Raw genomic sequence first — 15,424 nt, forward strand, 5'->3', positions numbered from 1 at the left:
TGTGAATCGAATAATCACTTATGTAAGATTAGGGTGTGGCATGACATTTCGTTGTTGGTTCATGGTGCTATTTGTCACTTCACACAACTAAAAATCATGTTAGGTAGAATGAGTTCCTTTCTCCTTCGCTTTCTATCTCGGGTTTCAAGCACTTGATCAAACAACAGCTGCCCTAAGTTAATCTTCACGCCATTAGCAATTTTGTGCAAAAACACGTCTAATGACGCCTTGACATAACATTTGTGCTTTGTTGGCATCCAATTATGCAGGGCAATTTTATGCAACAATGCATATGGAGTCGGAATGACTGATTGCACAATGTCTTTTGCTATCCATAAATGCTTGACCCTACCAGTTAGTTCATATGCCACGATGTCTAAATCCTCTTTGTATTCATCATCTATATTTGGTGAATCGAATAAGGAATTAATCACGGTTGGATTAAAATCATAAAGCCTCCATCGCAGAAAAACTTTCCCTTGTTTAACCAATTCTGGCACAAGTTTTGTGTAAAACTAACATACCACTTTTTTAATAAACCTATCAACTCTAACAACATTCTGCAGCAGTCTAACATTTTCAAGTAATCCTGTGACTTCAGTTTTTACGTTGAACTCATCAAGGAGAAGTTTTCGTTGACAGATAAATTATTTTTTTATCATGATACCGAACACAGGTTTCAAATCATCAGTGTAAAAAATTATGGACTTATCTGGAACGGAGAAGTTGTTGGTCGGTGTCTGGATCACCGGTTCGTCCGGGATGGATTTATATAAGGCTTTTTGACGCTTTGTGGCAGACCGAGTCATTCAGTGAGGATAGATATGGACAACCAATCGTTTTCTTTCGGCTTTAGTAGTATGGGGATTTTCCCTACGAATAGATGACTGCATGGTGCCTTCATTTTCAACAATAATGTTGAAGTTGAGACTCCGTTTGATAGTACATTTGTTAAAACTAATTGGAATATCGTCTTCCTCATTGTCTGTGGAGGGATTGCTCACATAGTTTTCAACAGCAGCATAGATGGGGTCCGAGCTGTACTCAGACGGATCAGAGGTTTGAGGGATTGAACCACTTGTGATTTTGTCCTTGGCAGTAGTGGTGGTTTCCTTCCCAGAGCTCTCGTTTGTTTTTTCTCTATTTGCGGTTCCTAGGTTGATTCGTAGATTTTGAACCATGTATGATGATTTGAGTCCGTTTAATCTACTATTAAGAGAAAGAATCTATACACATGCATGAGTTTGAGTTTGATTTAAATAGTATGGTCTAGGGAGAATTGAAGGCCTAGAATGCAGCCAAAAAGTCTTAACAAAAAAACTATTTTTTAAAAAATTAAGAACGAAGAGAATATGTCAAAACAAAGAAAACAAAACTTAGATTATGAGGTAGAGGATTCTAGAGGGAAAAAAAAGAGACCTACTAAACCCTTTTTTTTTTGTTTATTTTTATTTTTATTTTAAGTGATTTGTTTTTAATGTAAGTGCTAAAAGTAAGAAAAGAATAAAAAATTGTAAGTACTGTTTGAGAAAAGAACAACAAAAAAATGTGTGTGTGTGTGTGTTTTTTTTTTTTAAATGATAGTACGAAATAATAGGAAACAAATGAATCAATTTAATTTCTAAAAAAATAACAATATTGATTGAAGAATATTTTTTTTTAAAAAGATCTAAAGAGAAATGAAAATAGAAAAAAAAAAAAGTGAATGTACATAATTACGAGACTAACTAAACAATACATATTTTTTAAATGATGGAAATTAATATAATGTACACAATCCTAGTTTGTGCCTGAGAATTTCAAACCTGTTAGCATCCAAGGCTTTTGTGAAAATATCAGCAAGTTGATTTTCTGTATGAACATATTCCAGGAAAATGATTTTGTCTTCTACAAGCTCCAGAATGAAGTGATGTCGAATGTCTATGTGCTTTGTTCTGGAGTGTAATACTAGATTTTTCGTGATGCTGATAACACTCGAATTATCGCAGTATAATGTGATTACCTCCTATGAAAGTCCATAATTTGCCACATCCAGAATAATTGGGCACATCTACTTCCTGCAACTATATATTCTGCTTCTACAGTTGATAAGGATATGGAGTTTTGTTTTTTTGCTTAACCAAGAGATTAAATTGAAACCTAAGTAAAAAACCTCCGGATGTATTGTTAAGCGTCGGCCGAGTCCAGCCCCTGCTCAATTTGAGACGTGGCGTTGTGACTTACCATAAAGGGATGTGGTCAAATGGTTAATGTCCACCTACTTATCACTAATTGGTTTTAAGTAGGATATGGCAACCAGGTACCATAGAACTCTGTGATTAAGCGTGCTTGACTTCTAGCAATCTTGGGGTGGTGACCCCTTGGGAAGTAAGCATAGTGCAGCGCTGAGATACAAAAATTGGTATCAGAGCCGAGGTCATGGGTTTGAATCGATGGCGAGGCGAAAGTCGAGTCCAGTCCCAGATGGGATGTGGGCGTAGGTCGGGCCAAGTCCAATCCCAAGAGGAGATGATGGGCGTGTAGGCTAAGGACTGAGTTAGGCATGCTGTGCAACTGGGCTTGGTGTTCAAAGGAAGCGACATGTGCTAGGAGGGGGATTGTTGGGCGTCGGCCGGGTTGGCCGAGTCTAGCCCCTGCTCGATTCGAGATGTTTCGCTGTGGCTTACCATGGTGAGGTGTGGTTAAATGGTTAATGTCTACCTACTTATCACCAATTGGTTTTAAGTAGGATATGGCAACCATGTACTATAGAACTCTGTGGTTAAGTGTGCTTGACTTCTAGCAATCCCTCCTGGGATGGGTGACCCCCTGGGAAGTAAGCATAGTGCAGCGCTGAGATACAAAATGTAGGGATCTGCGTGATATCGAGCACTGGTTCCAACACTGAAACTAATGTCAGGACGACTAGCAGTTAGATATAACAAACTACCTATCATGCTCCGATATAGATTTGTATCAGCACTTTTGCTTGTCTTATCTCGTTGCAGTTTCGTGTGTGTGGGAAATGGAGTTCGTACACTTTTAGAAGTGTTGAGTCCAAATCACTTTACCAGATTATGGCATATTTTCTTTGTGAGATAAACATACCTTCAGAAGTTGGTTTGATTTGTAGACCTAGAAAGTAAGACAGTTCACCTACCATGCTCATTTCAGATTCTTCTGGCATGAGATTCACAAAACTATTAGTATGACTTGCAGATGTTGATCCAAACACAATATCATCAACCTAAACTTAAAGAATTATTAGATCAGAGTTATACCTTTTGATGAATAGTGTCTTATCAACACTTCCCCTCGTTATCCTTTCTTAATTAGGTACTCAGTAAGCATTTCATACCATGCTTTAGGTGCTTGCTTTAGTCCATAGAGAGCTTTCTTTAACTTGTACACATGGTCTAGATGCTTTGAGCTTTCAAACCCTTTAGGTTGTGCAACATACACATCTTCTTTGAGATATCCATTTAGAAACGCTGCCTTGACATCCATTTGTTGTAGCTTGAACCCTAGTGAGCATGCGATAGAAATGAGAAGTATGACGGATTCCAGTCTTGCTATTGGTGCAAATGTTTCTTCGAAATCAATGCCTTCCATTAGTGAATACCCTTGTGCTACCAGATGAGCTTTATTTCAGAAAACTATTCCTTTTTTGTTTAAATTATTTCTGAAAATACATTTAGTACCAATTACATTTACATTCTCAAGTCTCGGTACCAAATCTCACACCTCATTCCTTTGGAATTGGAGTAGTTCTTCTTGCATAGCCTGTATCCAACACTCATCTTTAAGGGCTTCACACCCATTGTTTGGTTCTACCATTGAGATATAGCACGAGTAACCTAGCATCTCACGATAGTTTTACTTCTCTTGCCCCTTGTTCTAATCTTGAGTTGATTTCTCAAATCACATTGTCAATTGGGTGATTTTTCTGTATTCTTGTGGATGGAATTATGTTTGAGCTATCTTTGTGTTCTATATTTTCGATTGACGGTGCATTTTCTTCTACCTGTTCTGGTGTTTCTCCCAAACATGTTGTTTTCTTCTGTACTTCATCATCCTAATCACGTTTTTGGCTCACATGATCATCTAGTATCACGTTTATTGATTCCATGATGGATTTGGTTCTTTTGTTAAATACTCTGCAGGCTTTGCTGTGTGTTGAGTATCCCAAGAAAATTCTTTCGTCGCTTTTAGCATCAAACTTGCATCTTTGTTCCCTGTCATTCAAAATGTAACATGTACTGCCAAACACATGAAAATACTTTAGATTCGGAGTTTTCCCTTTCCATAGTTTATAGGGGGAATGTGTTGGTCCCAAAAGAGGTAAGGTGAAAGTCTAGAGGGGGGGGGGGGGGGGGGGGGGGTGAATAGACTTTCAAACTTTTTCGCACAGCACAACAATTGCTAAGCCAGAGATAAACCAAAACTCTTAACTAGATTGTTAGAGTATGGTGCACAGCGGAAATAAATAAACATAAAGTGTGTGTGAGATTGTGTGAGCAGTGTATCTCGTGTAGAACGAATATGTAAAGAGCAGTATGGAAAGAAAGCAGTAAAGAACACAAGACAATTATAGTGGTTCGCGAGGTGGTGTAATCCTCCTACTCCACTTGCTCTTATCTCCAAGAGCAATTCACTATATTTACCACTCCTTGGTTCCAAGATACAATGAATTTCCGTGATCTAGTGCTTTGATCACAAAGCCCGCACTAATCATGCCCAGTGACACCACACTGCTGCTTCGGGTTTCACATCGCCGCGCTACTATCCTAGGATTTCACGACTCTGCGTTACTTTCCCCCCCGTCTTCCACACTCTGGTAGAAACGTATCCCGTGATCTAGTGCTTTGATCACAAAGCCCGCACTAATCACGCCCAGTGCCTCCGACACTGCTGCTTCGGATCTCACAGCTCCGTGTGACAATCCAGGATTTCACAGCTCCGTGCTACTTTCCTCCCTTCTCTTGTTTTGCTCCAAAACAAGTGTTGTCTTGCTTCCAACTTCTGAGACTCTGTAGTTGATCTTCAATGATGCGTAGGTCTCTTTGATGAAGATAAACACTATGGAATGATTTCTCTTGAATGCTCTGAGTGTTTTCTCTCTTTGAGTGTATCAAGTAAAGCACTTGATTTTTATGCTCTGCTTTGCTCTGTTTTAAGAACTCTCAGAATATTTTTCTCTTGAAGCTCTCTGAGTTCTTTTCTCACTTCTCACTTGAAGATTTTTTGGTATGCTCTGAGTTCTTTTCTTACTTCTCACTTGAAGATTTTTTGGTATGCTCTGTACCAAAATGAGATTTTTGCTCTGGTAATGAGAATCTTTGAAATCCGATCTTCATCATTTTATAGCTGGTAATGAGAATCTGAGTTCTTTTCTCACTTGAAGATTTTTTGGTATGCTCTGTACCAAAATGAGATTTTTGCTCTGGTAATGAGAATCTTTGAAATCCGATCTTCATCATTCATTTTATAGCTGGTAATGAGAATCTGTCCCCGTTTGAGAGCTTGAACTTCATGCGAATGGTTTCCCAAACTTCATCTGATATTCCTCCTTCTCTGAAGTGATCCTTGGCTTCTCAAATTTTACCTTGTTAAATTGTTGCTGGTGAGTTTTGAACTTGAGCCATTTCGCATAGCATATCAAACTTCATCCACTTCGTCCGTACAACTATTGATTAAATCTCCAATCACATTTGATGTACTCCTTTCTTTCCATAGATGCTTGATCTTCAAGTCAAATTCATGCAATCTTCCAATCTTAATTTTCTTCACGAAAATTCTTCTGGGATATCTTCTTTGAGTAGCATTGACGTGAATATTGTATCATTCATCTTCTTCTTCAATTTGTCATTTTCTCCAGAAAAATTCTTGATTTTAGGCTTGATATCTTCTTCTTCTATTTTCATGCATCTTCCTCTGTTTTTCTCTTTTCCAATTTAAATAATTTCCCGATCATGGTCTAAGACTCTATGAAATAAAATTGGGGGATCTACAAATACATATTTGGCATATCAAAACCATTACACTTTATTCCTAACAGTATGTTTTCTACCTGGTCTTGAAATTGCCCTGTTTATGATGTGGCAAGCTGTATTCATTGCTTCAGCCCAGAACCTCTGAGTGATGTTTTTGGTGAGTAACATTACTCTTGACATCTCTTGTAGAGTTCTGTTTTTCCTTTCCACTACCCCATTCTGTTGTGGTGTTTTAAGAGCAGAAAATTCATGTTGTCTGCCCGTTTTGTCACAGAAGTTGCTAAAAATATTGTTTTCAAATTCTCTACCATGATCACTTTTTATCCTTTTGATTTTTCACAATTTGAGTATCTTTTTCTCTTTGTAATCTCAAACATATATTTCAAATGCAATGAATGTATCAAATTTTCTTTTAAGAAATCAATCCATGAAAAGCGTGAAAAATCATCCACACATACCAACACATATTTTTTTTTTCCTCTTAGACTCTCTACAATCTACATGTGTTGGACAAATTAAGTCCATATGTAGTAATTCAAGAGCTCTAGTAGTAGGAATGTGTACTAACTTTTTATGATGCACTTTGGTTTGCTTGCTTTCTTGACATGGTCTACATACTTGAGGTTTCTCCTTGATTGAAAGGCTTGGAAGTCCTCTAACTGCTCCAGACTTGACCAACTTTTCCATGTCATGATAATTTAAGTGTCCAAGTTTATAATGCCAATTTGTGCATTCATTAGTTGTGACACTATTGCACATGAACATATATTTTATCATATAACAATTATCACATGTTCTAATCCATTCCGTGACACATGTTTGTTGAGTATCAGACACTTTGCATTTTTTCTTGGTAAACCTAACAAGCAAGTTTTGGTCACTTAATTGGCTTATGATAATCAGATTGGCTTTTAGACCGTTTATCAAAAACACATTCTCAAGTTTACGCATACCTTCTATGTCGAGCGTTCCTCGTTCAATGATTTCTCCTTTTCTCCATCACCGAAGGTGACTTGACCAGCATGCTCATATGTTATGTCTGTTAGAAACCCTTTGTGTCCAGTCATGTGTCTAAGGCACTCGCTATCGAAGTACCATGTTAATGACATGTTGGCTGACATAGATATTTTTGTCGCCATACATGTGATCTTGGGTCTCCACAGTTTCTTCAATTTTAGCTCTTGTTCTTTACACCGCCTCCAACCATGACCTTGTTTATTACACCTAAAACAACTTTGATTGAAAAAATGACTAGTGTATTTCCTTACCTTTGTTGTATTTTCTCTCAACCAAGTTATCTTTGGCTGATTGCTTGTTCCTTTAACATATCCCAACCCTGTTTTGGTCGAGGATTGTCCATTTCTTCTCAGTATCTCATCTAACTCGTCTGTTCCCGTGTTCAGCATCCAGACTTGTTTCATCAAGTGCTCCAGTTCCTTCTGTAAAGACCTTTCACTGGAATATTTTATTCTTATCTTCTTTTCAAGTGTCTTTACCGAAGATTTCCGTTTCAAGTTTTCTTCTTCAAGATTTTTAACATTTTTTAGCAGAGAGCGATTTAATTTACTTACCTTGCACCAACTTATGCAGAATTCTTCTTATGCGCTTGCTAGATCATCCTCATCTTGAGATTGAGAGTCATTCTCATGACCTGACGCTTCCTTGTGCTCTCCTTCTTGATCTGCACACTTGAAGAATTTTTCAAAGTTAGCTCGTTCTTCTATATCACTTGTGTGACATATATTGCCTTGAAATACCACAAAGTTGCTGGTTTGCTGCTCCTCTTGTTCATCTTTTTCAGAGTCATTTGTATAACTCAAAGTGAGAGTAAATGACTTATTTCCTTTGTTGTTAGCATAGACTGCTTACATGTGCCCGTAGCTTCCACACTCATAGCATTGAATATCCTTCTGTTTGTAGTCGGTGCACACATTTTTTGCTTTTTGATTGCTCCAGATCATTCACTTCTTGTGTTTGATCCTCTGGTCTTCCCGCGACCTCTGGCCTTCTTTAGAAATTTTGTAGATTTCATAGTTAACAACACCATGGCCTCATCAGATTCAGAATGTGAGCCTGTATTCTGTGTAGCGCCAAAAGTCACTCCCTTATTTTTCTTTGAGTACTTGTCTTCCTCATCTAACTCCATCTCGAAGGTTTGTAGGCTGCCCATCAACGCATCTAGTGAGAGTGTTTTTCAGGTCTGTGGATTGTTTAATAGTAATTGCTTGCATTTTAAACTTTGGAGGTAGAGAGTGCAACACCTTACGGACCATTCTTTCTTCATCGAATGGTTCCCCTAGGTTGAAAGCATTGTTTGCAAGGCTTTTGACACGAGCACTAAACTCTGAGACAGTCTCTGTCTCTTCCATCCGTAGACTCTCATATTGAGACATGAGCATCTGTATTTTGGATACTTTCATAGATCCAGTACCTTCAGAATGGGTTTCTAGTGCATCCCATGCATCCTTTGCCCGATCTGTGGCGGATATAAGCATGAATTGGTCTGAACTCATGGCGCTATGAATTGCATTCAAGGCTCTATTGTTAGCTGATGACAACCTTTTCTCTTCTATTATCAAACTGATCACTGGTTTTTTCTTTGTCTCATTTTGTTCCGTGGTTGTTGATGGGGTCCAGCCATTTTCTTCCATATTGCAAAAAATAACTCGAGTATCCATAGGATCTCACCAGTAATTTGAACGACACTGCTCTGATACCAATTGTTAGTTTATAATGCAAGGATGTACGTTCACTAACGATTTAAATTATCACAGGAAGCACTCAAAAACAAATTAGGAAAATATTTCAGAATATGAGACAGGTAATTATGAACACAGGTATTTGATAACGCAGTTGAAGACTGCCTTCCATTCTGCGGGGCCACGCCCAAAATATTTTTCACCCAAGTACAACTTCAAGTTTTTACACTTCACAAGATTTAATGAATTACACAAACTAGGACTGGCACCTATTTGAGACACTAATCTTGTAAGTAACTTCCTAAAAAATAAAGAATTACAATTTTAGCTAATCTATCTATATCGATATCTATATCTATGTCTATATAATAATAATAATAGAAGTGCCTGGAAAGGTTTTTCCCCCAAAACTTAGGGGTATTTGTGTAATATCAATTATTTGGACAAAAATGTCATTTAAAATTAAAGTTAATTACACTTTTCTTTCATATGGTAATTTTATGTTAATTTTAACTTGTGTTTAGTTTTCTCTTTTTCTTGTTGTAAAAATACAACTAATGTATAAAAATATATTATTAAAAAGCTCTAATTAAGATATTTTGAATGACATCCATATTGATATATTTTATTTTAAAATTTTAAATAAATCTATAGGTATATAAAGTCATTGCTTTATTTTAATATTTATATACATTAACTCATTAAGCTTTGTCTTTATTAACATATAGAAATAACATTATGAACCTACTATAAAATGAATAGAAATGCATATGATGATGTGCATTTAGTTTAGGATTTTTAGACATTACAACTTATGTTTACAGACATATAGAATAATTATTAGAATAAATTTCACTTTTAGTCGACTGACTATTATACATGAGTCGCATTTGGTCCTTGGCTATTAAAATTTTCTAATTAGGTGTATGGCTGTAATTTTTCGGCCAACTATTGTCGGAAGTGCTCCATCCGAAATAAGTAAATGCATGCAGTGGTCATTCCGGAAGAAGCAAATGCAGCACTTCCAGCAATAGTTAGCTAGGAAATTGGACGACAAGACCAAATGTGATACAAATTACATAGTCATGCAGCTAATTAGAAAATTTTAATAGTCAAGGGCCAAATGTGATTCATGTATTATTGTCAAGGGACCAAAAGTGAAATTTTTTCTAAATATCATTGACATAGTACGTGATGAATGTTATTAAACATGATGCGTCTATAGTAATATTTATATACATTAAACTTTGTTTTAACGAACATTATGAACCTACTATAGAGTGAAGGTAAATACATATGATGTATATTTAGTTTAGTGTTCATGAACTTTAATATGTATGTTTATAGACATATATAACAAATACTAGTATTTCACTATTTCATATGTGCGTTGCGCAAAAATATATGTCAATATTAATACTTAATGTTAAAATATTTTTTTTAAATAATTGTGTGTGTGTGTGTAAATTTGTAGAATTCATATTAATATTAATGTAGTAAGAATGATAGAAATGACATATTACTAAATATAACTATGGTAACATTTAATTAAAATCTAAATAAAATCAAACTTACTATTGAAGAATGTAAGAAAAAGATATTATTTATGCATGTGCATGATAATAACAATGTTAAAAGATAACAGAAGTTATAACGAGATGGACATTTTTGTCCAAAAAATTATATAGTACAACATTTATAGCATAAGGTACAAAAAATTTAACAGAAAAAACGGACATAAAACCAGGGATATAACTTGAATTGAAATTTATTATGTGTTTAGATTATGAGTATAGCACACAATGAATATTACTAAACATGATGCGTTCATAGTATACTGTCTATGAACATTAAGCTTTATTTTTATGAACATATAGAATTGATATTATGAACCAACTATAGATGAATGAAAATGCATATAATGTATATTTAGTTTTGTGTTTATGGACACTAAAGTTTGATTTATGGACATGTAGAACAAATATTATGAACATAGTCTATGATAATATTGTTAAATATGATGTACTAATTGACATTTGATATAAAACAATGTCGTTTTGGACCAGGACCCGCCATGGAAGGTGACCCTGGTCCACCATGGAAGCAACACGCATGACCTGCATTTACTAAAAAAAAAAAAAATATTATCTTAGACACCTTAAACAATACACATAGCATGGGCTTACTAATATTACATTATATTTAGTGTAATAGTTTAGTATATGCAAATTCTAATACTTCTAGGTAGCCAAATACATTATTTGTTTTGTTGACTACATTTATAATTTTAAAATTCAAAATTTATGTCTAGCAAAGTCACTTTGCACTCTAGCTTTTAGATGTCCCTTAGCTTGCTTATAAATACCCACAAATTAGGTTCAGTCTTTGTGATTTTTTTGGTATAATTTTCTTTGTATGCCCATTGTATTTTTGTAGTTTGACAAGTGATGGGTATATGGTCCCTTTTTTAAAAAATTTAATCCCAACACTAAGTCATTATAAAGCAAAATTTGATATTAGGCTCTGTTTGGCAAACCTAGCTGAAAAGTTATAAGCTAGGAGCTGAAAACTGAAGAGTTGTTAAGCTAGCTGTTATGATTGAAAGTGTTTGATAAAATTAGCTTTTTGATAAGTTGATAAATGTGAAAAGACTAAAAATGACATCTTCATAAAATTTAAATTAGTTTGTTTACATATTAAAATTTAACATTTTGTCTTTAAAAAAATTAACATTTTGAAATAAAACTATTAGCATAATCATGATCTAGCATCTCATAATGAAGTAGCAATATTGTTGAGAATCTAATAATAATAATAATAATAATAATAATAATAATAATAATAATAATAATAATAATAATAATAATAATAATAATAATAATAATAATAATAATAATAATAATATTTGCGGTGAAAGTTGCGGATAAAGGAGAAGAGAAAATGGTTTTAATTTGGAAGGGTAAATTATTTCATTTCTTTAAAATAATGAGGATAAAGATGGAAAAAAATTAGGAAGCTAGGAACTTAGTTTGGGAACGTTACCAAACAGAGCTTATAGCTTATTAGTAACTTAAAATAAGCTATAAGCTCCTAAATAAGTTCCCAAACAGAGGCTAGGTACTATACATACTTTATTATAATAAGATATTGTTAGAATATTATATACTCCGTAATATTTTGAGTATTTATTTACATTATTTAAATTTGATAAATAATATAATTATTGAATATATGTTATTATCCATGCATCGCACGGGTACTATACTAGTTCTACAAATTACACAAATTGTAACCAACTTGATTTTTCAATTTCAATTATTGAAGTCGTATCACTTTGAATTTTCTTCCATTCAACTTCTTGATGTTTTCTTCTAGGTAGAATATTTTTCAATTGTGTCTGAAAACTTCAATTGTCAACTATTACAAGGAGCTTATTTATAGTGTAATAGGTCATTGTAACTAGCAACTAACTTACTTCAATGTTGGCACTAACTCCATGATCAGCATTCATTGTGCCTTTGAGATGTGAAGTCATTTCTCCACCACTTGTTTCGAGCTAAAAAAGTGGATGCAGATTCTGACTTAGCATTATCCATTTTTGCATGGCCAATTTTCATTTAATTCTTTAATTCATCATCCATTCTGACTTTGCATTATGCATTTCGCATGGCATGACCATTTTCATTTTAATTCTTTAATCCATCGCATTGCACCATTTAATTCTTGAATCTATCATAGAATTCTCACAACTCATATGTGACAAATCCACACAATTCACTTGTCAAAGAATTAATTTTTTCCAACATTGAGCCAACACAATAATTAAAAAATTCACATTCCCCAAAGCAAGAGCTGACGGTAAACAACCCATGAACAACATCATTCATGTATCTTCAAAGGTTCCAAGGTGGTACACTATACATGTGAGAGTCAGAAAGATGACTTTGGAAGAGACACGAGTGACTCTATGCAGTCTACAAATCCATTTAATTGCACTATGAATTGTCATAGTGTTTTTCTCAAACCCAAAACTTCTTTGCACAATGCCCCAAACCTATTAGAAAAATGGACAAACAAAGAAAAGATAAGAAGAAGATTCATCATTGTGATTACGCAGAGGACATAATCTACTGATATCCAAAAATAAAAGTCTATCCCTAGTGACCAGTGTATCCTTAAGGGATCCAAGCAATAAAAGAATACTTCCTGGGAACAAAATCTTTCCAAATGCGTTTCCAATCAAAGGAGGTTTGGTTGCGAGTGCGCAGAATATCATACACACGGGCAATTGAAAGATCACCATTGGTAGCAAAATTGGACAACACAACAATGCAATCTCTAGCGGAGCTGAATTTAGAGCTTAAGAGATTCCGCACAAATGCAAAGCTCTTTAAAAGAGGAGAGTCCATCTTTTTCGATGCCTAAGTCCAAAGATCTTTATTGGCAAGATGGTACGTGTGGACTGATTTGACTCACCAAGAATCCTTTTTCAAAGGAAGATTCCAAAGGACTTTAGTAAGAAAGGCCAAGTTCTAAATACGAAAGTCATGAATGCCTACACCACCTTCTTGTAAGGGAAGACAGATGGTATCCCAAGCTACTGCTGCCCTCTTCTCAGCTTATAGGAAGTTCCTACAGAGTGAAATCACATGGTCAACCACAGTCCGAGTGATAGGAATTGAAAATTTTGGAGCCAAAACCCAATCATTCACTGGATGACAGATTTTAAAAGCTCAAACCTACCCGCATAAGACAGGGTATGACCTTTCCAGGTGGAGATGTAGGCTGAAATAGACCCAATCAGAGGAGCAAATTAAAAAAAGACTACTTTAAGCCTTTGGGCATCAAGGGGATTACCCAAGTACCTAACAGGGTAGGAAGCCCAGTAAAGGCTAAGCGATTATCATGGATCCCAACCGTGAAAATGTTAGATTTCAAGACATTCATGGAAATGCCATAGGTGGTCTCAAAATCAGCCAATGCCTCCATAAGAGTGGCAACAGAGGGCCCATCCCCTTTAGAAAAAAAAAAACATCAAGTCATCTACAAAAGTCAAGTGGGTAATTTTTAGGCTTTCACACTTGGGGTGGAAGTTAAATGTCTAAGTTCTAACCTTGACCGCAAGAAGTCTAGATAAGTACTCAAGGCAAAGAGTAAAGAGAATGGGAGATAAAGGGTCCCCGGCCTAAGACCACGCTTCTCCTTAAAGTGTCCATGAAAGAAATAAAGTGTCTGTTTGGCATCAAGTTAAAAGTATATTATAAACATAAGAAATTTGTCTATCCCACTATTACGAAGGATAATAACACTATTTATCAATTAAATTTATATATAAACAAACCTATATTTACTAGGTGCATAAAATTGAACAATAGTAAATAGATATATACATGCAGAACGTACAAGATTTACTACAAATGCATCAAGAAAGAAAATTTTCTTTCTGCCAATCAAATACATTCCTTGAAATTAGTACCAAGTTGCTCCCCTTGTGGGAGGTTGTAGGTTCGGGCCTCAGTGGAGGCGGACTTGTAACACCCACGATTTTTACCACATTTTTAAAATTTAAAAGGCAAGAGATAAGCAATCCAATCATCCATTAAGCATTAAGCGGAAGCAAGTCTAAACGGGGGTATTATGCCACATCTTAAAGTACTAAAGATGCACAGGCGGGAAAACTAAACAGTTTAAACAAATCATAAAGACTCAAGGCACATAGGCCGCTCAAAAGGCTCACAGGCCAACAAAACATAACATCTAGACAAGGTGACTAAGCTATCTATCGTTCCAAGTCTAGCGCTCTCGGGCATCTACTCAAAACCTGTAGCACAAGGAAAACATAACATGGGGATAACACCCGGTCAGCGAATATTGCTGGTAACCCATCAATACGCGTTAAATAGCATATATAGATAAGTATAAATCAAAACCATTTTGAAACGGAATACAGTATATATCATTTCAAAAGCCATAGAGAAAAGTCAACTTCAAGGACTCATCAAACGCTCTCAAAAGGAAAAGGAATCCCCATCCTTACAACAACAACAAGACAAGAAACATGAGGAACGATACAACTCAAGATACATTCGACTGATCACAAAGTAGAATACATCAAGACATGCACATAAGCAAAGAATACACATTCACACATTGGCAACTACATGCCACAGTGACAACTACATGTCACAAGTATCATAATTCCAACCTTATGGCTACCCCCGGCCTTATTTCGGTTCCAACCATTACCTCCTAGTGCCACCCTGTACTTCTGAGTCCAACCTTATGCCTCCGAGGACCGTCGTCCCCCCTCCGACTCTCCTACTCACCGCCGAACTCTCAGTACACGAGGGTACCATTAATTTCATTCACACAACCTCCAACATGTGGGCCAAGCTCAGGTAACACATCACCAATTTCAATCATAGTCACACAAGATCATCACCATTACCAAGAGGACTAAGGTTCAACAATAACCTTAATCAAGTATCAATCAAAGGGTACAACGATTACATACGCTCACATCATAGGAATCAATCAATGGATCACAACAAAGACATGAAACCATACTCAACAACGAAGAATCACAATCCAACACCAAATGATTGTCAACACAAGTTGCCAACTCTAATAGGAAGGAACAAACCACACAAACTAGCATTTCAACATCAAACTAGCATGTTTATCAAACGGGTAAACCAAAAGTAGTCCAAAGAACATTCAAGACTCACATTAGCCCAACGAATCACAAGGTTG

At 35.6% G+C, this 15,424-nt stretch overlaps 1 long non-coding RNA gene across 1 annotated transcript; it reads left to right on the top strand.

Annotated features, from left to right (window-relative positions):
* The first annotated feature begins 40 nt into the window (after positions 1–40).
* LOC109152051 lies at positions 41–13,930 on the top strand. Its single transcript, XR_002049331.1, has 3 exons — positions 41–98; positions 2,205–2,206; positions 13,919–13,930. It is a non-coding gene; the product is annotated as an uncharacterized LOC109152051 (long non-coding RNA).
* The last annotated feature ends 1,494 nt before the right edge of the window (positions 13,931–15,424 follow it).

The sequence above is a fragment of the Ipomoea nil genome, unplaced genomic scaffold (genome assembly GCF_001879475.1).
Source record: "Ipomoea nil cultivar Tokyo-kokei standard unplaced genomic scaffold, Asagao_1.1 scaffold2360, whole genome shotgun sequence".
Lineage (NCBI taxonomy): Eukaryota > Viridiplantae > Streptophyta > Magnoliopsida > Solanales > Convolvulaceae > Ipomoea > Ipomoea nil.